The sequence below is a fragment of the Anabrus simplex genome, chromosome 1 (assembly GCF_040414725.1).
Source record: "Anabrus simplex isolate iqAnaSimp1 chromosome 1, ASM4041472v1, whole genome shotgun sequence".
In the NCBI taxonomy this organism is placed as follows: domain Eukaryota; kingdom Metazoa; phylum Arthropoda; class Insecta; order Orthoptera; family Tettigoniidae; genus Anabrus; species Anabrus simplex.
In genome coordinates this window covers 288505234-288530801 of record NC_090265.1, presented here as the reverse complement: position 1 = coordinate 288530801, position 25568 = coordinate 288505234, and the positions used below count along the sequence as shown (strand labels likewise).

Genomic DNA, 25568 nt, shown 5'->3' with positions numbered 1-25568 from the left:
GTTCGATCAATGAATTTTCTTGATTGCTGAGGAGGACCGAAAGGTGAGATAGGCACTGTAGCACGGCTCTAGATAAAGTCACCCATAAGAACGGTGCAAGAAAAAAATTGTTACCCACTCGTAGAGCTCGAAAGGAGAAAGACGCCGCGGGACTAAGCGTTCGATTCAGGAAAAAGGTAGTCGCCCACTCATGGCAAGAAAATTTTTCCCTAGTTCGGCTCACTATTATAACTAGTTTTCGGCGGAGCACCAGTGTTTTTGCCACTATTGGAAATAGTTCTTTGTGAAATCCCATATTTCTTCCTATTCGACATACTATACACCTCTTGCTCAGAACCGTCGTCCTTACTAAAATGTGATGTATGTTTATCATTTCGTGAGCCCGTCCAATGTCAACCAAATCGTCTACTGTGACAGAGGGTTTTTCCAATATTCTCTTTCTGACTTCAGCTGATTTACAACCCTCTACGAATTGGTCACATATAAACATGTCCTCTAATTCTTTTTTTTTGTTGTGGTATCTTTAAAATCACACTTGACTTGTTGACGCAACCTAGATATAAAGGCGTCAGATGTTTCACTAACATCCTGTTTCATAGACTTCATAATATGCCGCTCAAATAGCGGATTGCTTTTCGGTAAAAAAAATTATCTAACAATTCTAAAGTATATTCATGCACAGCTTTACCTTAGGAATAGTGTTGTGTTCAGGGATGGAATAAAATATGTCTTGCAAGCCTTCTCCACCCGAATGTAGGTAAATTGCCTGTTTTATAGCAGAATCTGTTATTCCTTTTGCGGCAATATAGGTTTCCATTTTTTCCATCTAGAAGCAAGGCTGGTGACATCTCCATTTACATCGAAAATTGGTATAGGGCTAGTGCTGTTTCTTTCCATTTTAATATCTTCTGAATGTTTAGTTTACGGATTTAACCAATGGATTTTACCGACTGCGCCAATGTACTGAGTAATTAGCGATTTATAAGAAATAAACAACCTCTTTATTGACAGTCGCCATTACATCCAAAGCAACACACACATCGATCTCCTATATATTGATAGTACACTACAATTCAGAAACGTTATTCTTCTTACCTTGTTGACATTGGTAGAGGCTCTATACCCTCCAGATCACTGCCATCACTACCGTCGCCTTCGTTGTTGTTGTTGTTGTTGTTGTTGTCGTCGTCATCCTCCAGGCAGATCATCAACTACTGACAGTTACTGATGATGCCATCTATGGTCATCGCCGAGTTAATTAATGTTGCGACATGGCTAACTTTCTTCCTCGAAGAAGCCGCATCCACTAGAGCAATACCCTCTCGGAACAGTCTTTCCACTTCAGTAATTGTAAAGGATTTGTTATGTGTTCGAACGTAACGTTTCACATCACTCAATACCAATTCAATATGGTTGAAGTGACAGTGGTACGGCGGCAACCTAACAACCTCGTTTCCTTTCTCCTTCGTTACCTCATCGACTACGTACGTCGGTGAAACCGGTTTGCTTTGTTTCACCAGTGCATATAAAGCTAATTTAGTCATACCCATATGCGCTGGGATATTTCTTGCCTGCAGCCATTCTACTAACAGCTCTTTACGGGCGCTCGAATTTGGGGGTCTTGTCCATTATTACCGAGTGGTAAGGTGCATCGTACATAACAATGACAGAAGGGCCTTTGAGCTGTTGCAAGAGCTTCTTAAACCAATCTAAAAAGCGAACATGGTCCAAATCTTCGTGATAATCACCGTTTTTTTTCGATCGGAACATTAGAAGACCACCTTCCACAAAACCACTGGATAAACCTGCGTGCGCTATTATTAATCTGGCGCCCTTCCAGTCGGTTGATTACTGGAGCTTTTAGGACTGTCATCAGTCCAAGATTCATCAATACTCTTCCCAGCATTCACCCACGTCTCATCCAACCATATTACCTCGTGGAGATCCTTACCGACAAGTTTATTTAGAAATATACTCCTAGCCATCACGATGTGCGACTTTTCAAGCAGCAGTTTTCTTCCGTTCAGTTTTTTGTATCTGAAACCTAAGGCTCGCAGTACCGATTTTAAGGAAATTTTACCCCCGGAGAAAATATTTTTCTGTTTAAGGGAGACTAGTAATTTTGCTACCACAGTGTATTCCTTACTGTTATAATAATCGTACACGTGTCTACGTATTGCATCAGCCTGGAAAGAATAAATTACTGTTACAGGAGATGGCTTAAATCGTTTCTTCCCTGGAGTGCTAAGCAACAAGTTCCCACTCTCAGCCCCGTTTCCGCTACTGCTAGGTTCCCCAGTCCATTTTTCCTTCAGTTCCTGGAGGAGAACACCTTTCTGAACCACAGTCCGCTTTGAAAGCCCTAATGTTTGACTTGTACGTTCCACGACTTGATTTGCAGGAACAGAGGGACGACCGTGCAAGCGTACGAATTCCCTCTCCCTCTCGTAAAACTCGCGAGTTCTCCGCAATAATTCACATGCCTGGGTATTAAGGGGCACTCCTCGGCGCAAAGGATTATCACTTCGCGATTCATCATATTGTCGTTTCGATGACTTCGCACTGCACTAGTAACAAAAAATCACAGTTGTCTCACAAACAAACACCACTTTCATCAACGCGCGAATCACACCTGACCACGTGCTAGCGACGACAGACAAGCGGCAACACTTCAATACGGAAGTTAGGGTAGTTATTGATGGCACCACAACAACAACCAAATGAAAAGAGTTCATCTTTATTTTGCAGCTCGCTTAAACATTACAGTTTTTTTTAAAATGCTCATGTTTTTGTAAATATATAAATGGTTATACGCACTCTACAGAATGAAATACGAACTAATATGTTTAAAATCCATAACTGTATCTGACATAAAAAAGAATGGATTGGTCGTTCTGATTGACGGGTGACGTTCTTCAATTATTTTTTGTAGTAGTGCCAACATGAACGATAACTGTCAAGTGCAACCTTGTACCGGCCCACCTATATAATGGTAATGAAGACGCTGGTATGGAAATTATAAAACGTGCAAAGCGAGTTTTAGAAACATACTCGTTTCTTAATTATTGCTATTATAGGCTTGTTGCATAATGTACTATTTTAACATTGCAAATAAATACATCTATTTAAACCTCCCCGTAAGAATAGGACAGTGAATGCAAGTGGGCATTATTCTCAAATGAGTTGAGAGTGAGAGACCGTTATGTCGTATGACACTTCTGTGTGCCATGGCTCTGTACATGTCTCACTGCAGTGGAAATTTCGGCTCCCCGCCAATGTCCACTGTAACGATCAATAACCGTGTGTGTGTTGTGTCTCACTGATCTGTAATTGTGCCACTCAGCACTGTCTGCTGCGAATCACCTGAATCGTGTGCACCGGCCGAGTTGACCGTGCGATCAGGGGCGCGGAAAATAGTGGGTTCGAATCCGCCTGTCAACAGCCCTGAAGATGTTGTTCCGTTGCTTCCCATTTCAACACCAGGCAAATGCTGGGGCTGTACCTTAATTAAGACTACGGCCGTTTTCTTCCAACTGCTAGGCCTTTACCATTCCATAGTCGCCATAAGACCTATCTATGTCGGTGCGACGTAAATCCACTGGCAAAAAATGAGCCGTGTGACGTGAACTCACCGTTCCTCTGAATCGATTCACCTGGACACTTGAATGAATCGATACACTGCTTCGAATCATACATTCAGTAGCCAACACTACAGTAAAATACTGTATTCACCATGTTTGGTGTACTTTTTACTGAAATAGGCCTCTATCATACCATTGCCCAAGCACAAGACACGTCTTTAGGACCATTATGGAGATAAATTAAGAAGGAACCCGGATATCTAACGTAATTGAATCACACAACGAACCGGATTGCAACAGAAATGAACTTTTAAGGGCAAAGATAAACAGGTATCAAGAAATCATGACTTACGGTAATTCTGAAGAAAAGGGTCATTATCAGTCATTAGAACGAGTAAAAATATGAAGAAATTTTTACCAAAATATGAAATAAAATTTATGAAAATGTGTAGTTTAAAATGACGAAATATGAAATTATATGAATTTGTTCGTGCTTGTTTTAATTTGGATACTTGAAAGTAAAGATTGTTGGTTACAAGGATAATGTCCAAATAGAGGAGGAGATTACTGCTAAAGAAGTATTAAAATTTACAAATGATAACACTGACATTTACAATAAGATACAAAATTTGAAAATTATAAAAGCGGCGGGAATTGATAAGATTTCTTTGGATAAAGACAATGGGTTGTGATATAGTACCATATCTGAAGTACTTATTTGATTATTGTTTGGTCGAAGGAGCCAAGCCAGATGAATTGAGAGTTGCTATAGTAGCCCCCGTGTATAAAGGAAAGGGTGATAGACATAAAGCTGAAAATTACAGGCCAGTAAGTTTGACATGCATTGTATGTAAGCTTTGGGAAGGCATTCTTTCTGATTATATTAGACATGTTTGTGAAATTAATAACTGGTTCGATAGAGGGCAATTCGGTTTTAGGAAAGGTTATTCCACTGAAGCTCAACTTGTAGGATTCCAGCAAGATATAGCAGATATCCTGGATTCAGGAGGTCAAATGGATTGTATCGCGTTTGACCTGTCTAAGGCATGTGATAGGGTGGATCATGGGAGACTACTGGTAAAAGTGAGTGCAATTCGACTAGACAAAAGAGTGACTGAATGGGTTGCTATATTTCTAGAAAATAGATCTCAGAGAATTAGAGTAGGTGAAGCTTTATCTGACCCTGTAATAATTAAGAGGGGAATTACTCAAGGCAGTATTATTGGACCTTTATGTTTTCGTATATATATATATATATATATATATATAAATGACATGAGTAAACAAGTGGAATCAGAGATAAGACTTTTTGCGGATGATGTTATTCTGTATAGAGTAATAAATAAGTCACAAGGTTGTGAGCACGTGCAACGTTTCCTCGATAATGTTGTGAGATGGACAGCAGGCAATGGTATGTTTATAAACGGGGTTAAAAGTCTTGATGTGAATTTCACAAATAGGAAATGTCCTCTCAATTTTAATTACTGTGTTGATGGGGTGAAAGTTCCTTTTGGGAATCATTGTAACTATTGTAGGGAAAGATCTTCATTGGGGTAATCACATAAATGGGATTGTAAATAAAGTGTACAGATCGCTGCACATGGTTATGAGTGTGTTTAGGGGTTGTAGTAAGGATGTAAAGGAGAGGGCTTATAAGTCTCTGGTAAGACCCCAGCTAGAGTATGGTTCCAGTGTATGGGACCCTCACCAGGATTACCTGATTCATGAACTGGAAAATATCCAAAGAAAAGTAGCTCGATTTGTTCTGGGTGATTTCAGAAAAAGGAGTAGCGTTACAGAAATGTTGCAAAGTTTGGGCTGGGAAGAACTGGGAGAAAGAAGACGAGCTGCTAGACTAAGTTGTATATTCCGAGCTGTCAGCGGAGTGATGGCATGGTATGATATTAGTAGGCGAATAAGTTTGAGTGGCGTTTATAAAAGTAGGAAAGATCACAATATGAAGATAAAGTTGAATTCAAGAGGACAAACTGGGGCAAATATTCATTTATAGGAAGGGGAGTTAGGGATTGGAATAACTTACCAAGGGATATGTTTCCAATTTCTTTGAAATCATTTAAGAAAAGGCTAGAAAAACAACAGATAGGAAATCTGCCACCTGGGCGACTGTCCTAAATGCAGGTCAGTATTTATTGATTGATTTGATTGATTGGGAGGAATTCATTCCAGAATTCAAAGTATTAGATTGAAGTTTTACTTTACATATATTAGTACGTTTCTTTAAAGACAGTGCTAATTTAATCGGCTCCCAGTAATTTACAAAATGTAATGGGGTAAATTATAATTTATATTTATTTGCAATCAATATGCCATTTTAGAATTCTTCAAAGGCCGAAACTTTGAAGAGGACAAAGTTCCGTTTGTTGTAATATACAGCTAACAATTCTGCTAAATTTTGAGGAATCAAACTGTAATGTCTATCTGTCAATATCATTTTGTATGATGAGAAGCTTCGTTCCACATCACATGATGTAATGGGAGCATATTTGTAGCATGCTACATCATTTACTGCCATGTTCGCTGGAATGATGTTTGTCATACCTTATTCACTCAGTACCTGGTAAGACTTATTTTTATCCAGCACAGATTCAAATTTTTGTGATACAATTCTCCCTTAGGGTCTAGGAATATCTGCAACAGCCTCCCTCATATCTTCCACTTTCTGAATGGCAGACATTAATGTCACATTGTTGCATTCCTGCTTTTCTATGGCCTGTGGTATGCTGAAATGAGTAAAGATGTAGGCAAGATAGCCCTTAACGCTATCACTTCTGATCCCCTTCTGTGCCAGAACCACACAGTGTGCTGAACTGGCATCAAAACTGTCTACCACCTGCAAAGAAAAACAAAAATGATATTACAGCATACAAGATAATTCAATTTAAATAAAGAAATACCAGTATTTAAAGGCAGTAATATCCCCTCAAAATGTTTCGTTTTCATGTATCATAAGAAAAGACTTTCTCAATGTGAATGCTTATTTCAGTTCACATTTAAATATTTTTTAATATTTTAGCTATTTTTGATATTTATTGCACATATCTGTTACAAATGGAACAAGATCTAATAGTTAATACAGTGAAACAAAAAGAAATACACATTTAATATAATTTTTAAATAATAAGGCAGAACAACACTAAAATTAATCTATATATATAAAATAAGAGTTTTGTCTGTACATTGCTCAGAATTTGAAAAGAATGGTATTTCTGTATCGGTCATGTCCACAGTAACATGAAAATGCATTTTTTACTTTTCCGTAATTTCTGTCTGTCTGTCTGTCTGTCTGTCTGTCTGTCTGTCTGTCTGTCTGTCTGTCTGTCTGTCTGTCTGTCTGTCTGTATGTATGTACACGCATCACGAGAAAACGGCTGAAGAGAATTTATTGAAAATCTGAATGTAAAGTCGGGTGATGAACCGCTACAATCTAGGCTATAAATTATTTTAATCACGCTGAGTGAAATGGTAGTTTAGGGGAAGGCCCGAAATTTAATTCTCAAATATTTATGTTATTAGTGGTCCTATCTGAATGAAAACTGGTATGTAAAGTTCTAAAGTAAGTCGCTACAATATGAACTATAAATAATATATATTCACATTGAAAGAAATGGTAATTTAGGGGAAGGCCTAAAATGTTATTCGCAAATATTTGTGTTATTAGTGGTCCTATCTTAATTAAAATAGGTATACAAAGTCGACGAATAAGTCGATACAATCTATGCCATAAATAATCTTATTCACGCTGTCAGAAATGGTACTTTAGGGGAAGGCCTAAAATTTAATTCTCAAATATTTGTTATTAGTTGTCCCATCGTAAATAAAATCGGTATACAAATTCGGGGAATAAGTCACTACAAACTAGGCCATAAATAACTTTATTCACGCTGAGCGAAATGGTAGTTTAGGGGAAGGTCCAAAATGTGATTCTCGAATATTTGTGTTATTAGTGGTCTTAGCGACAATTACTATATAAATAAAGTTACATAGTATTAAATTTCCGATCATTTATGTCTTATACATTTTAACCGTACCGGCTATGATAACGGAGATATTCATGAATATGGATTTTTGTTGCTAAGATTATATCAGCGCCGTCACGAGAAAATGGGTAAACAGAATTGAATGAAAATCGGTATGTAAAGTCGGGGAATAAGGAACTACAGTCTACGCTATAATTAATTTTATAAGACGGCCTTATATTACAGAGTCGAAAGAAAACTGAATGTGAAGGTCTACAATACAGAAAGCTCATAACATTGATCAACAATAACATTACATTGACCATTGTTTGTTGTGATTTGCTTTGTGTGTCTGTTGCCATTCATCTCCGATAGATGGGATTACTGCTGTATACGGAGTTTTTTAAATCTGCTCTACGTCGCGCCGACACAGATATGACTCATGGCGACGATGGGATACGAAAGGGCTAGGAGTGGGAAGGAAGCAGCCCCTATGTTAAATACTTTACAGCCCCAGCATTTTCCTGGTGTGAAAATTGGAAACCACGGAAAAACATCTTCAGGACTGTCGACAGTGGAGTTCAAACCCACTACCTCCCGGATCCAAGCTCACAGCTATGCGCCCCTAACCGCACAGCCAACTCACCTGGTCGTACCGAGTATAACAGACTGCTTCAAAATTGGCGGGTAGTAGCTGGGGAGTTAGATAAATTTCTGATACTACTGATACGTAACAAACTGGTTCATCATAGCATTCGAGCTATTCAATTCCTACTCTGAGGCACTGATTGGAATGAGCAGTGTGTATATTTAAAGGAATAATGGGAGAGAAGTGTTCATGGCTGTCTGCGGTCTGGTCATTGCAGCACTGGAACTTTGGACTGTAAGATCGGCACCGTAGTACTGTTCGTTAAAAGTGAGAAAATATGCGGTTTACTGATTTTGATTGAGTATTTTATATAACGTTGCTTTTAATCACTACATTCCTTCTGACGACTTCAGGTAGGAAAACCACAATACAGTATTTCTGAAAATCCCATAGCGAAGCACGGGTACATCAGCTAGTAATTCTATAAGATGCACTAATATCAGAGAGTCGGAGGAAAACTAAATGTGAAGCCCTACAATATAGAAACCTCATAAAATTGATCAACAATAACATTTCATTGACCATTGTTTGTTGTGATGTGTGTCTTCCGTTGCCACTCACCACTGCTGCGTACCGAGTATAACGGCCTATCTGAATATTGGCGGGAAGTAGCTGAGGAGTTAGATCTCTCTCTTCTTTAGCATGCTATTTCTCTGGTTCATAAATTGTATACTACTGGTACGTAAAACTCTCGTTCATCACAGTATTCCTCCTATCCAATCCCTACTCTGAGGCACTGATTGGAATGAGCAGTGTGCATATTTAACGGTATAATGGCGGAAGAGTGTTCGCGACTGTCTGCGACCTGGTGATTCCAGCACTGGGACTTTGGACTGTTAGATCGACAGCGTTAAAAGTGAGAAATTGTGCGGTTTTTTAATTTGATCGAGTATTTTATGTCATAACATTGTATTTAATCGCGACCTTCCTACTGACGTCATTGTGATGACCTATGTTGACTTAAGTTGGGAAAACCACAAAGACAGTCTTTCTAAAAATTCCGTAGCGAAGTACAGGAACATCAACTAGATTTAAATATTTACAACTTTTAATATTAATTTAAAATAACATATTAGACATATCTATATCTATATATATAAAATAAGAGTTTTGTCTGTATATTGCTCAGAATTTGAAAAGAATGGTATTTCTGTCTCGGTCATGTCCATAGTAACAAGGAAATGCACTTTTTACTTTTCCGCAATGTCTGTCTGTCTGTCTGTCTGTCTGTCTGTCTGTCTGTCTGTCTGTCTGTCTGTCTGTCTGTCTGTCTGTCTGTCTGTCTGTCTGTCTGTCTGTCTGTATGGATGTATGTACACGCATCACGAGAAAACGGCAGAAGAGAATTTAATGAAAATCGGTATGTGAAGTCAGAGGATGAGCCACTACAATCTAGGCTATAAATCATTTTACACACGCTGAGTGAAATGGTAGGTTAGGGGAAGGCCTAAAATTGAATTCTCAAATATTTATATTATTAGTGGTCCTATCGATAAATACCACATAACTATAGTTATATAGAATTGAATTTCCGATCATTTATGTCATACATTGTTACCGTACCGGCTTTGATAACACAGATATTCATGAATTTGTATTTTTGTTGCCAAGTTCATATCAACGCCGAGCCACGAGAAAACGGGTTAAAAGGATTTAATGAAAGTCGCTATGTAGAGCCGGGGAATAAGAAATTACAATCCAAGTTATGAACAATTTTATTCGCCCTGTATGGCATTGTAGTTTAGAGGAAGGCGCCTAGAATTTAATTCTTAATACCTATGTTATTGGTCCTATCGAAAAGTACTACATAAGAAAAGTTATAGGGAATACAATTTCCAAACATTTATGTTTTATTCAATTTCACCGTACCGGCTATGATAAGAGTGGTATTTCAGAGTCGGAAGAAAACGGAATGTGAAGGCCTGCAATATTGAAATCGCATAACATTGATCAACAATAACATTACATTGACCATTGTTTTGTGGTGATGTTCTTTGTCTCTTATGCTGCCGCTCAACTCCGATAGATGGGATTACTGCTTCGTAACGAGTATAACAGCCTGACTGAATATTGGCGGGAAATAACTGGGGAGTTAGAAAGCGTTCTTCTTTAGCATGTCATTCCTCTGGTTCATACATTTTGTGATACTGTACTGCTGGTACGTAACTCACTGGTTCATCATAGTATTTCGGCTATCCGATCCCTACTCTGATGCGCTGTTTTGAATGCAATTCGCTTTACATCGCACCGACACAGATACAGTAGGTCTTATGGCGGCGATGGGGCAGGAAAGGCCTAGGAATGGGAAGGAAGCGGTCGTGGCCTTAATTAAGGTACAGCCCCAGCATTTGCCTGGTGTGAAAATGGGAAACCACGGAAAACCATCTTCAGGGCTGCCGACAGTGGGGTTCGAACCCACTACCTCCCGGATGCGAGCTCACAGCGGCGCACTCCTAACGGCACGGCCAACTCGCCCGGCCGTTTTGAATGAGAAGTGTGCGCTCTTAAGGCAGAGGCTCACTTAGTAGTAGTAGTAGTAGTAGTAGTAGTAGTAGTAGTAGTAGTAGTAGTAGTATGACGTGGTCTAGAATTATAATTGAGGAAAATTCCAATTATAGCACCACAATTCACTAAATAACTCAAAATTCAACACTGAAAAGAGCCGTTTATTTGAGAATAGCTTCTTCCTCATCACTTTTATTAAATTCTACATTCATTTTATTCAAAATTAGCAGTAAAGAGGGGTTTCTCCTCTGGCTTGGAGGAAAAAATTGCCTCCAAGTCAGATAGATTTTTTTCTGTCTGCGGCTTGGTCATTCCATACTCTTAAATCGGCAGCGTAGTACTGTTCGTTAAAAGTGAGAAAATATCTGGTTTTTTATTTGATCCAGTAGTTCATGTAAAACCATTAGTAGTATAATAGGCGGATTCTGCCGCCTCCTCCTCCTCCCGCGGGAAATTTGAATTTTGGCGGGAAGTTTGAATTTTGGCGCGAGATCTGAATTTGTAAACAAAGCCACGTGCTTTTTGACATCTGTCATCGACAACAACGCATCGCTAACCTCACTGCTGCCATCTTGACGGGCCTAAACCTCAGTAGTACCAACTTAAACTCACAAGCGCGAGATTTGAATTTGTAAACAAATCCACGTGTTTTTGACAGCCACGTGCTTTTTGACAGACAACAACGCATCGCTAACCTCACTGCTGCCATCTTGACGGGCCTAAACCTCAGTGGTACCAACTTAACCTAACTAGCGCGAGATTTGAATTTGTAAACAAATCCACGCGTTTTTTGAGAGCCACGTGCTATTTGACAGACAACAATGTATCGCTAACCTCAGTGCAGCCATCTTGACGGACCTGAACCTTAGTGGTACCAACTTAACCTCACTAGCGCGAGATTTGAATCGGTAAACAAATCCACGTGCTTTTTGACAGCTGTCATCCGCCATCTTTAAACTACAGAGCACCGTGCTGCCCTCTTTATCGCAGAAGCTACAAATTCGTCACCTGTCATCGTCAGTGCTGCCATCATGGCGGGCCTAAACCTTAGTGCTACCAACTTAACCTCACTAGCGCGAGATTTGAATCGGTAAACAAGTCCACGTGCTTTTCTGACAGCTGTCATCCGCCATCTTCAATCTATAGAGCACAGTGCTGCCCTCTTTAGGTACTTACCTTTGAAATTTGGTGGCGGATAATTTGAAAAATGCTTTTTGACGGCAGCCATCTTTGAGCACCGTGCTGCCCTCTTTAGCTAGATACCTTTGAAATGTGCTGGCAGACAATTCCACGTGACAGCAGCCATCTTTGAGCACAGTGCTTCCCTCATTGTGGTGGCGGCAAATTCCACGTACTCTTGTTTGGAAACAAACTCACGTGCTTTTTTCTGACAGCTGTCATCCGCCATCTTGCATCACAAACCTCAGTTCTGCACTCTTTAGCTAGATACCTTTGAAATGTGGTGGCGGCAATTTGAAAAATTCTACATTCTCTTGTTTGGAAACAAAGCTATGCGCTTTTTTGACAGCTATCATCCGCCATTTTTAATCTAGAGAGCACCGTGCTGCCCTCTTTAGCTACTTACCTTTGAAATGTGGTGGCGGCAAATTCTACGTGCTCTTGTTTGGAAACAAACCCATGTGCTTTTCTGACAGCTGTCAACCGCCATCTTTAATCCAGAGAGAACAGTGCTGCACTCTTTAGTTGAAATGTGGTGGCGGCAAATTCTACGTGCTCTTGTTTGGAAACAAATTCTACGTGCTCTTCATCTGTCATCCACCATCTTCAATCAAGAGAGCACCGTGCTGCCCTCTTTGTGGTGGCGGGTAATTTGAAAAATTCTTTTTGACAAGCAGTCATCTTTAATCCAGAGACAACAGTGCTGCCGTCTTTAGCTACTTACCTTTGAGGCGGTTAATTTGAAAAATTCTATTTGACAAACTGCCATCTTTAATGAAAAGAGCATCGTGCTGCTATCTTGCGGGTAATTTTTACGTCACAGCTGTCATCCACCATCTTGCATTGCTAACCTTAGTGCTGCACTCTTTAGTTACTTACCTTTGAGGCGGACTATTTGAAAAAATCTATTTGACAAGCTGTCACCCGCCATCTTGCATCGCAAACCTCAGTGCTGCACTCTTTAGTTGAAATGTGGTAGCGGATAATTTGAAAAAAATCTTTTTTGACAAGCAGCCATCTTTAAACTACAGAACACCGTGCTGCTATCATTATCGTAGTAGCGAGCAATTTAAAATCTAGATGCTGTTTTCTAACAGCTGTCATCCGCCATCTTTAATCTAGAGAGCACCGTGCTGCCCTCTTTGTAGTGGTAGGAAATTCCACGTGCTTTACAAACCCACGTGCTTTTTTGACAGCTGTCATCCGCCATCTTTAATCAAGAGAGCGCAATGCCGCACTCTATGTAGTAGCGGATAATTTGAAAAATTCTTTTTGACAAACAGCCATCTTTATTCAACACAGTTACCGGTATCTTACATCGCTTTCCTCGTTGCTGCACTCTTTAATTGAAATGTGGTGGCGGTGAATTCGAACAAGTTTAATCATACATCGGGGGAGCTAGAGTAAGCACGTGCTGCAGTGATGACGTCATCATGCATGTTTAGACTTGTCGTTTTCGTAAGAGTAAGTCGGTGTAAAGGAATGCAATAAGTATGCATCATAAAAACACGAGTTTGCATGTGCTGCAGCGATGACGTTATTGTATGTGCGCATGTTTAAACCCGTTCCTTGACTAAAAGCTTTAGTCTTCGAGAAACAGTGATAGAGTGTAGAGTGCAAACATGACGAAAACATTAATAGTTGGTGTGCAAGGCTTTAAAGAAAACGGAAACAAATTTGTGTTTAAAGAGGTGGCTGTGTTAGATTGCAGTGTGTTGTGGGCACCAAAACTTGTTAGTTTAGTATTTAGCCCACCGTTCCCTTACTGTTTCCAAACAGATGAAGATAAAAAGCTGACTCAGTGGATTGAAGACAATTTAAGTTTTAAGTGGGAAGAAAAAGGAATACCTTATCGTTTCCTACCTTTAATGATGAATGCACATTTGTCAAGAGCAGATCGTGTTCTTTTAAACGGTTGTGAAAGGAAAGAATGGTTGCGTGATTTTCTACCATCATCGTGTGAAATTTTCGACATGCTTGAATTGGGGTGCCCATCATTTAAAACTCTTCCGAAAGAGCATAGTAGAGAAACAAGTAAACATTCTTTACAACATGTATGCATGCTCTTTGATTGGTTGCGTTGCAGTGCATGCCGGGAAGTGAACAACATATGTAAACTGCAGTGTCGAAATAACCTTAGTGTAAAAGAAACGTTTGTAGAGTGAAGACATTATGTCATTTCTAACAGATACTAATTGTAAAGCAGTTGAAAAGGCGATCGTAAAGTTTTATGCATGCAAAAAGAAACTAAACACTTTTACTGAAGAAGAGTTAAATGCATTACCAAAGGCATTTTTGGTTAATGTAGCTGCGAATGCTGTAAAGAAGATTTGGGAAAAGGTGCCTCGTGAGTGGACTCAAGATCCTGTTTTGTTAGAGCTTCAAACGTGTAGTTTATATCATGAACACGTGAGTTTGGGTAGAAGACTTTCTGTGAGACAGTGCCGTACATGTCAACTAATTAAACTGTATCACGGTCCTAAAACTAACGAGTTGTCTTCGCTTATAAACACTTATCATGGCTGTGGAGAGAGTAAACAAGGAAAAGGTGAAGAAACGTGCTGGGAAAAAGATGAGGAAGCATGTTGTGCGTAGACTCATCAATAGAGTGATTGATCTTTTCTTCGTGCTTCATCTCCCCTGCGGCCCTAGAACACTTTCGCCTGAAACGTAGTTACATGCTGCCTGCGTAGAGTATGTCGTGTAGCTGTTAAAATCTGCTTCGTACAGTTACACTGACTGACAGAGCAAATGCAACACCAAGAAGGAGTGGTCAGAACTTTATGCCAATTTCAGGGTAGACTGACGTCACTGAGGTATGCTCATGATGTGAAATGCGCCGCTGTGCTGCGCACGTAGCGAACGATAAATGGGACACGGCGTTGGCGAATGGCCCACTTCGTACCGTGATTTCTCAGCCGACAGTCATTGTAGAACGTGTCGTCGTGTTCCACAGGACACGTGTATAGCTAAGAATGCCAGGCCGCCGTCAACGGAGGCATTTCCAGCAGACAGACGACTTTACGAGGGGTATGGTGATCGGGCTGAGAAGGGCAGGTTGGTCGCTTCGTCAAATCGCAGCCGATACCCATAGGGATGTGTCCACGGTGCAGCGCCTGTGGCGAAGATGGTTGGCGCAGGGACATGTGGCACGTGCGAGGGGTCCAGGCGCAGCCCGAGTGACGTCAGCACGCGAGGATCGGCGCATCCGCCGCCAAGCGGTGGCAGCCTCGCACGCCACGTCAACCGCCATTCTTCAGCATGTGCAAGACACCCTGGCTGTTCCAATATCGACCAGAACAATTTCCCGTCGATTGGTTGAAGGAGGCCTGCACTCTCGGTGTCCGCTCAGAAGACTACCATTGACTCCACAGCATAGACGTGCACGCCTGGCATGGTGCCGAGCTAGAGCGACTTGGATGAGGGAATGGCGGAACGTCGTGTTCTCCGATGAGTCACGCTTCTGTTCTGTCAGTGATAGGCACCGCAGACGAGTGTGGCGTCGGCGTGGAGAAAGGTCAAATCCGGCAGTAACTGTGGAGCGCCCTACCGCTAGACAACGCGGCATCATGGTTTGGGGCGCTATTGCGTATGATTCCACGTCACCTCTAGTGCGTATTCAAGGCACGTTAAATGCCCACCGCTAGGTGCAGCATGTGCTGCGGCCGGTGGCACTCCCGTACCTTCAGGGGCTGCCCAATGCTCTGTTTCAGCAGGATAATGCCCGCCCACACACTGCTCGCATCTCCCAACAGCCTCTACGAGGTGTACAGATGCTTCCGTGACCAGCGTACTCTCCGGATCTCTCACCAATCGAACACGTGTGGGATCTCATTGGACGCCGTTTGCAAACTCTGCCCCAGCCTCGTACGGACGACCAACTGTGGCAAATGGTTGACAGAGAATGGAGAACCATCCCTCAGGGCACCATCCGCACTCTTATTGACTCTGTACCTCGACGTGTTTCTGCGTGCATCGCCGCTCGCGGTGGTCCTACATCCTACTGAGTCGATGCCGTGTGCATTGTGTAACCTGCATATCGGTTTGAAATAAACATCAATTATTCGTCCGTGCCGTCTCTGTTTTTTCCCAACTTTCATCCCTTTCGAACCACTCCTTGGTGTTGCATTTGCTCTGTCAGTCAGTGTATATATTCTAAAATAAATATGAATTGTCAAAACATATTACAGGTGTTGTTTAAACCTACAGCATGTCCTAGTGACTTAGAAGAAAGGAAACGTAGAGGATTAAAAGAAAACACACATAAGATTTAAAGTACATCCTCTTTATTAATCCATGAATTAAAGCTGTTATTTAAACCAAGCCGTTTAACATACAGTTTATTGCCACGACGTCAAATAACACGTTCAACCAAATAGTGATCAGGATATTTTGTTTTCTGCAGTTCTTCGATGTAGAATCCTCCTTCAATAGGCTGTCCTCTGAGATCGCGAGGTAAATACGTAACTGGATTAGTAGGCTTAGCACTTCTGATTTGAAAAAATTTCAGTGCTCCAGTTAGATGTGTATCCTTTTTGCAAAGATAGACTTGTGTTTGCTGATGCGAACAAAATCACCTTCTTTAAAGCGATGGCGACGTGGATCAGCTGTTTTAATTACAAGATGAATAGCATTTATACGAGGTGTATTCTTTGTAACAAGACGTGGCTTTGTTCCGATAGTGCGATGAGGTGTATCGTTGTAGGTAGATAAAAGTCTAGGTAGCAGATCAATCCATCGATATGAACCTTGCGCTGTAAATTCTCGGCACATCATTGTTTTGAGTGTACGATTAAAGCGTTCTACAACACTTGCCTTGAGATTGCTGAACGTAGAGTAGTGTTGAATGTCAAGTAACTTGAGGTAAGAAGAAAAGTCCTTGTTGTAAAACTCTTTACCTTGATCAGTTTGAAGACTCCTTGGGCAGCGTTTCGATTCTTCAACAATATGTTTAAATGCTTCTTTAACTTGAGCTGCTGTTTTAGAACGCACGGGTTGTGCAAAAGCAAACTTCGAGTACACATCGATAACAGTAAGTAGATACTTATACCCCTTATTACTAGAGGCATATGGAATCATTTCTACTAAGTCTGATTGCCAGAGATCATCTTTTCCTCGTGTAATAACGCGTCTGCGACAGTAGGTGCGACGTGCTGGTTTATGTAACTCATTTGCGATGTTTACCTTTACAGGTGAGATCTTCTCTTGACGAGCCATTACAAAATAATACCGGCATAACGTAGTTCTCTTTCTATTTCTAGAATTTCTGATCCGTGATCAGTGTGACCAGCCTCTTGCGATGCTCTTAAAAGTTGTAATCGTTCAACGAGGAAGTTTGGGTCATTCCAGTATCTTACATCCACATACGGCAACAAAGGCTTGTAGATAACATCAAGACTACGTGCAGTCGGAAACAGCTTAGAAATAAACTCACGATACTTGTAACTCTTATTCGCATTTACAGCTTCTGTTCTCTTGTAATTACGTCGTGTTGCGTCAGTAACAAAAAGTATTGCTTTATATTTTTTAAGATCATCTTGAAAATTATATCCTTGTCAGGTATTCGTGAGAAAAGAAGTTCTAAGAGTCCTTTCGTAGGTTTATAGGTAACATCTTTTACAATGAGTTTGTTGCTATTAATCTTAACATTTGAATTTCCAATCCGGAAACAGTCATCTTCGTAGCGAATACCGTAGGTAGTGTCAGTTTTTCCTGTAAAAAGTTTTTCTATATAAGGTGCAAAGAGAGATCCATAGGTATCTTGAATAAAAGTTCTAAACTGATTGCGATACTCTGGTGTAATCATAACCTCAGACAAATATGGTAGATTTTGCGTCGATGTAGTAGGTGTTTCAGCAATAACATCTGTAGTTCAAAACTCAACACGCTTAGATGGTGATGTATCATTAGGTTCTACTTCTACTTCTTCTTCTTCTTCTTCTTCTTCTTCTTCTTCTTCTTCTTCTTCTTCTTCTTCTCCCTCTTCCTCTTCTTGATCTACATCCTGCTTCTTCTCTTCCTTATCTTGTTCATGGTTTTCTTCTTCATGCTTCTCTTTATGATATGATGTTTGCATAGAAGCAAAACTTGAAGTAGACTGCGGTAATGAAGTAGATTTAAAAATTTCTTTGAGTGGTTTACTTAGTTGTATTTTTAAAAATAAATCCGTGTCTGCTTGAATACGTTTAAGCCTTTTAAATTTCCGTCGAATATTGTTTCGAGCTTGGATGATATGTTTTGTGATCTCCTTGCTAGATGTTAACATGATGATGGTTTTTAATCAAGTAGTTACTGTAATTCTGTGTTAATGCATATAAAATGATCGAAACACATGCGATATCGTCCATGCTGTACATCACTTTCTTTATCAATAACTAAAAATCTGTAACGGTGTAATGACCAACATTTAGCACACATACATTTAAAGTCATCGAATGTCATATCAGTGTTAACATGATCGTTATACACGTGTCGCATGTTGCGCTCATCTTGCCGAAAAAGCACAATAACATTTGGGTTGTCGCGTATCAACTGCTTAGGTACACGAGAATAGGTTTGGCACAAATAGATGCAATCAACATATATATGCCGATCCATACTAAAGAATGCACGAATAACGTTTTGCTGTTCTGTTGCGACATCATCAAAGATCATAAGAGCATTAGGAAGCACATCGTCTGGTGATGGTATTTGCTAATGCGAATTAAATTTAAAATATCTTATTCCATCTTTAACTAGATCGTGCATTACAGTTTGTAGAATAGTATATAGCGGCTGATAGAGTGACTTTGCGAAAACGTAAATATTCTCGAAGCGTACACCATTTACAGAAGTAATAAGTGTGAGTAAAAGATTTGTTTTACCGCATCCCGACGGACCTGATATAATACATCGAACATTAAAAAGAAACAACGTTCCATGACGTTTTCTTGTAGATGTACTAGAACTAGGTAAGAGATGTGGTACAATGTCGGTAACAGGTAGTGTGTCTTGCTGCTTTATAATCTTCATGATAACTGAATCATAAGGTACGTAATAGTAATATATATATTAAGCGAAACAAGAGGCAACGGTTAGTTTATGATTTGCTCTTGACTAGTAAAGTCGTGTACAGCATGGTGAAACAACGATATCCAAACGACATGAAGAAGAAGAAGAAAGTAAAAACTGTTGGATGGAAAGTTGTTATAAAGGCTGCGCAAAAAGCTATTCGAGGGAAATACAATCCTCGTGTAGCTATTACTAAAGCGTTACGCGCAGCAAGAGCGAGAATTTCTCCAAAGTGCAGAGCAATATTTAGTAAACGTGCACGAATTATTCCTGTACCAAAACGAGGAGGATTTCTTCCTGCGCTGTTTGCTGGCTTAGCAGCTTTAGAACCATTGCTAGGTGGTGCTAGTGCTGTAGCGAGAACTGTCAAAGCTGTAGAAGAAGCGAAACAACAGTTGAAAGAGAGTGAACGTCATAACAAGACGATGGAGGCAATTGCGTTACGAGGCAAAGGTGTGAACATGAAGCTAGCGCCATACAAGAAAGGGCTTGGTATCTACATTTCTCCAAAAAACGTCTACTGAATGCACTGCCACATCGAGCTCTAACGCATGATGTTTTTACGTTTGCTAAACAACTAGGAATTGATTATTTTCGAGGAGTGTGTATGTGCGATCAACTACCAGCGCGCCCACGTGAACGTGAAAGTGCAGTAATTAACTGGGACGACAGTCGTGGACCTGGAACTCATTACGTTGCTTATGTAAAACGTAAATCTAAAGTATGGTATTTTGATAGCTATGGAGACTTACCTCCTCCTTTTGAGTTCATACGTTATTTCAGAAGCAGTGCAGACATTGTTTACAATAAAAACCGTGTGCAAAACTTTAATACACGCATGTGCGGACGATTATGTCTTATGTTCTTATATCAAACCCAGACAGTAGAGAAAGTGCATTAGTGTCTACGTGATGACGAACAGTGAAAGAACTTTTGCTGTACGTGGAGAAGGACCTGAAACAACTGTCTATTTTAATCCACCAATCGAACTTGTTTATCAGCCGCATAGTCTTGGACTAGTATCGTTTGAAAGCTACAATAAAATCTATAATGTGCGTGATGGTGTAAACAAGTTCTATTACGATGAGTATGTGCTAACACTACCCTCAGGTAGTTATACAGTAGACGATATTCACGACTATATTGAAAGTACGTTAATTGATCAGTTTGGGGAAGATAGTTTTAGTAATCATAATTACAAGTTCTCAATCACTATAAGCAACATTACACATAAATGTGTTATTGAATCATCATTTAAGATTGACTTCAAATCACAACCTGATTCGATTGGACCACTGCTTGGATTTTCATCGAGGGAGCTCCTACCGAACGTACGTTACGAGTCTGATCAACCTATAAAACTCTTCGATGATTATAATGTGAACATTACTTGTAATATTATTACAGACTTGAATAGTAATCTACAACCTTCGCACGTCCTGCACGACTTTATTGTTACAGAGGAACGTGGATATGCTACTTGTGAGAAACCAGCAGTAGTTCTTTATCATCCTGTGTCTGTAAAACACATTAGCAACATTACTCTTAGACTTGTAAATAAACATAATCAGCTTATTCATTTAGATCAGCACGCGTACGTAGCTTACAAACTACATCTTAAACAAGTATGAAAACCATCTATAAAACACGGTGTACATTCCGAAGAATACTACATGTGTGCAGAGACTCATCGAGTTAACAGATACCCATAAGCAGATACTCCAAGATTTAGGATATACACTGCTACAACAGAATGGAAGAAATGCTAGACATTACGAATACAGTAGAAAGTCGTGAAGGTGTAGTACGAAGTGAGCTTCATTCCTATCAACCTTTTACGTTTGGATTAAATAACAATGATGAAATTCATTTTATTATTAATCAGCAAGATGTATACACCTTACCACACGAAAGCTACCTCTATATTGAAGGACGACTAGAAAAGTCGGATGGAAGTGGACCAAGCACTTCACAACTAAACAACCATGCCCTAGCTTTTCTCTTTTCTGAAGCGCGATATGAAGTAAATAATGTTGAAATAGATCGAACGAAGAATGTTTTTATTACAAGTGCAATGAAACTCTACCCTTCTTTCTGTGATGAAGAAAGTAATCTTTTGCGGATGGCTGGATGGTGTCCAAAAGCTACTAACAACTGGATGATTAACGAGGATGGTACTTTTACGGGTATGTTATCACTGAAACATATTTTTTGATTCGCAGAAGACTTTACACGTATTATAATCAACGCAAAACAAGAGCTTATTCTAATCCGTGATCGAAGTGATTACAATTCTCTTAAAGCAGTAGAAACACCAGTAGAATCGAAAATAACACTGCATCGTATACTGTGGAGGATTCCACATGTAACCTTATCTGATCGTGAAAAACTTCGATTTCTCAAGATTGTAGAAAATGATACACCATTACCTATACGTTTTAGAAGTTGGGAGCTGCATGAATATCCTGTGTTACCACCTACAAACAAGCATAGCTGGGCTGTTAAAACATCACGTTTTACTGAGAAGCCCTTGTACATTATTTTTGGATTTCAAACTAATCGTAAATTCAATCACGAAAAAGATAGCTCACTGTTTGATCACTGTAAATTAAGACACGTTAGACTATATCTCAACGGAATTACGTATCCCTACGAAAACATAGACATTAACTTTGAGAAAAATAAGTTTGTAATGCTCTATGACATGTTTTGTAAATTTCAATCATCGTATTATCAGAAAGAAGATCGTCCGCTATTTACACATCAAGAATTTAAAAATAAAGCACCGAATGTAGTTATAGACTGCTCTTATCATGAAGAATCTATAAAAGAATCTCCAGTTGATATTCGTTTAGTATTTGAAACATCTGAAAACATTCCTGCTAACACAGCAGCCTATTGTCTTATTATTCATATGAGTGATGTTACCTACCATCCGCTAACGAATATTGTTACCAGACTATAAATAAGAATAGCTCTTTATCATTTTCATTAGTGTGTGCTTCGACATCGTACGCTATGGAACAAAACTGCAAATGTGCATGCTGTTTGCATGCTCATACGCAACATCTTATTTATCTTACACGAGTGAGTGAGGCCATTAAGATGTTCTATAAACATTGATCGTCGATGCCGAAACATCTTATTCAATACTTACCACCAGGATTTTTATCTACGTACGTTGCCTCTTACGTACATAATTTTTGGGGCATCCTTCCTCTACACAGTAAGATGTCGATCGAAGTGGCTTTATGCAGAACTTGTCAACGACATTACAAGCATCGAGGAGAAAATGCTGATGATAATTGGGATGGACCAAATCCGAGGATTGAACACTGTACACAGTGTATGAATGAACTTTCTCTAGTACCTCATGATGATGATGATGATTCCGAAAAGGAATAACAGCAAGGTAAGAAGTATATGATCTTCTCTGTAAAGCATAACATACTTAGTATAATATATTTCTAAATGTTTTGTTTAATTTGAATGTTGCAGGAGGCATTTCAGAAGCATACGTTGTTAAGAAGCATACCAACCTTGTCAGCAGCAAAAGCGAACACTGTTGTAGTACATTTGTAAATAAATATATGATCGCATTCAAAAATGTTGTACTTATTGCATTGCTTCAGACCACTTACTCTTAAGAAAAACGATCAGGTCTAAACATGCACAATGACGTCATCACTGCAGCACGTGCCTACTCTAGCTTTCCCGATGCATGTTTAAACTAGTTCGAATTTACCGCCACCACATTCCTTTACACCGACTTACTGTCAAGAAAACGGACAAGTGTAAACATGCATGATGACGTCATCACTGCAGCACGTGCTTACTCTAGCTCCCTCGATGTATGATTAAACTTGTTCGAATTCACCGCCACCACATTTCAACTAAAGGGTGCAGCACCGAGGTAAGCGATGTATGATAGCGGTAACTGTGTTGAATAAAGATGGCTGTTTGTCAAAAAGAATTTTTCAAATTATCCGCTACTACATAGAGTGCGGCACTGCGTTCTCTTGATTAAAGATGGCGGATGACAGCTGTCAAAAAAGCACGTGGAATTTCCTACCACTACAAAGAGGGCAGCACGGTGCTCTCTAGATTAAAGATGGCGGATGACAGCTGTTAGAAAAAGCATCTAGATTTTAAATTGCTCGCTACTACGATAAAGGTAGCAGCACGGTGTTCTGTAGTTTAAAGATGGCTGCTTGTCAAAAAATATTTTTTTCAAATTATCCGCTACCACATTTCAACTAAAGAGTGCAGCACTGAGGTTTGCGATGCAAGATGGCGGGTGACAGCTTGTCAAATAGATTTTTCAAATAGTCCGCCTCAAAGGTAAGTAGCTAAAGAGGGCAGCACTAAGGTTAGCAATGCAAGATGGTGGATGACAGCTGTGACGTAAAAATTACTCGCAAGATAGCAGCACGATGCTCTTTTCATTAAAGATGGCAGTTTGTCAAATAGAATTTTTCAAATTAACCGCCTCAAAGGTAAGTAGCTAAAGAGGGCAGCACTGTTCTCTCTGGATTAAAGATGACTGCTTGTCAAAAAGAATTTTTCAAATTATCCGCCACCACAAAGAGGGCAGCACGGTGCTCTCTTGATTAAAGATGGTGGATGACAGCTGAAGAGCACGTAGAATTTGTTTCCAAACAAGAGCACGTAGAATTTGCCGCCGCCACATTTCAACCAAAGAGTGCAGCACTGTTCTCTCTGGATTAAAGATGGCGGATGTCAGAAAAGCACATGGGTTTGTTTCCAAACAAGAGCACGTAGAATTTGCCGCCACCACATTTCAAAGGTAAGTAGCTAAAGAGGGCAGCACGGTGCTCTCTAGATTAAAAATGGCGGATGATAGCTGTCAAAAAAGCGCATAGGTTTGTTTCCAAACAAGAGAATGTAGAATTTTTCAAATTGCCGCCACCACATTTCAAAGGTATCTAGCTAAAGAGTGCAGAACTGAGGTTTGTGATGCAAGATGGCGGATGACAGCTGTCAGAAGAAAGCACGTGAGTTTGTTTCCAAACAAGAGTACGTGGAATTTGCCGCCACCACAAAGAGGGCAGCACTGTGCTCAAAGATGGCTGCTGTCACATGGAATTGTCTGCCAGCACATTTCAAAGGTATCTAGCTAAAGAGGGCAGCACGGTGCTCAAAGATGGCTGCTGTCAAAAACCTTTTTTCAAATTATCCGCCACCACGTTTCAAAGGTAAGTAGCTAAGGAGGGCAGCAATGTGCTCTATAGATTGAAGATAGCGGATGACAGCTGTCAGAAAAGCACGTGGATTTGTTTACCGATTCAAATCTCGCGCTAGTGAGGTTAAGTTGGTAGCACTAAGGTTTAGGCCCGCCAAGATGGCAGCACTGCCGAAGACAGATGACGAATTTGCAGCTACTGCTATAAAGAGGGCAGCACGGTGCTCTGTAGTTTAAAGATGGCGGATGACAGCTGTCAAAAAGCACGTGGATTTGTTTACCGATTCAAATCTCGCGCTAGTGAGGTTAAGTTGGTACCACTAAGGTTCAGGTCCGTCAAGATGGCTGCGATACGTTGTTGTGTGTCAAAAAGCACGTGTCTGTCAAAAAACACGTGGATTTGTTTACAAATTCAAATCTCGCGCTAGTAAGGTTAAGTTGGTACCACTGAGGTTTAGGCCCGTCAAGATGGCAGCAGTGAGGTTAGCGATGCGTTGTTGTCTGTCAAAAAGCACGTGGCTGTCAAAAAACACGTGGATTTGTTTACAAATTCAAATCTCACGCTTGCGAGGTTAAGTTGGTACTACTGAGGTTTAGGCCCGTCAAGATGGCAGCAGTGAGGTTAGCGATGCGTTGTTGTCGATGACAGCTGTCAAAAAGCACGTGGTTTTGTTTACAAATTCAAATCTCGCGCCAAAATTCAAATTTCCCGCCAAAATTTAAATTTCCCGTTGGAGGAGGCGGCAGAATCCGCCTATTATACTACTATCATTGCTTTTACTCGCGCCATTCCTACTGACTTCATTGTAAGGAACTTTGTTCATTTCGATTGGGTAAACCACTAAGAGTGTCGTTCTGAGGATGTAAAAAGGCAGGTGGAGAGTGAGTGTCAGCCATTATAATGCAATTCTCCAACCTGCTTGTGAATGATGGTAGGAAATCGGGTCTGACATTACAATGAAAATTCCCTAACGCTTTTCTTCATATGAGAAAACATGTTTGATGAGTTCTTCGTCGCGTTTCCAGGGTAACGTTATGAACTATGCAATTTAAAATGTCTTGCTCACGTGTACTCTTCTTAACCTACAATTCTGCATACAATGTAGAATTCCGTAGCGAAGCACGGGTACAGCATCTAGTATTTATATAATATCAGAGATTTTTGGTATTCATTTTTATGTGCCTACCCGAACGAGAAAATCTAATACTAAAATGATTACTAAAATAAATAATAATTACGGAGAGATTCATTTGTGAAACGTGCTATTGTTTCATTTTTGACATTGTCGAACATTTTACAGCTCAAGAGATGTGGTCTACAAGTTTCAGTGGATGTTAATTTACCAAAAGTCAGGTTAGCAACAAACCGCCCAGTTCCATCTGTCGCCTCGTCCAGCATTATCCATATAGGATTGTCGCCACTA

At 40.1% G+C, this 25568-nt stretch overlaps 1 pseudogene; it reads right to left on the bottom strand.

Annotated features, from left to right (window-relative positions):
* Positions 1 to 1211: 1211 nt before the first annotated feature.
* On the bottom strand, positions 1212 to 25550 carry LOC137498524 (uncharacterized; annotated as a pseudogene).
* Positions 25551 to 25568: the final 18 nt, after the last annotated feature.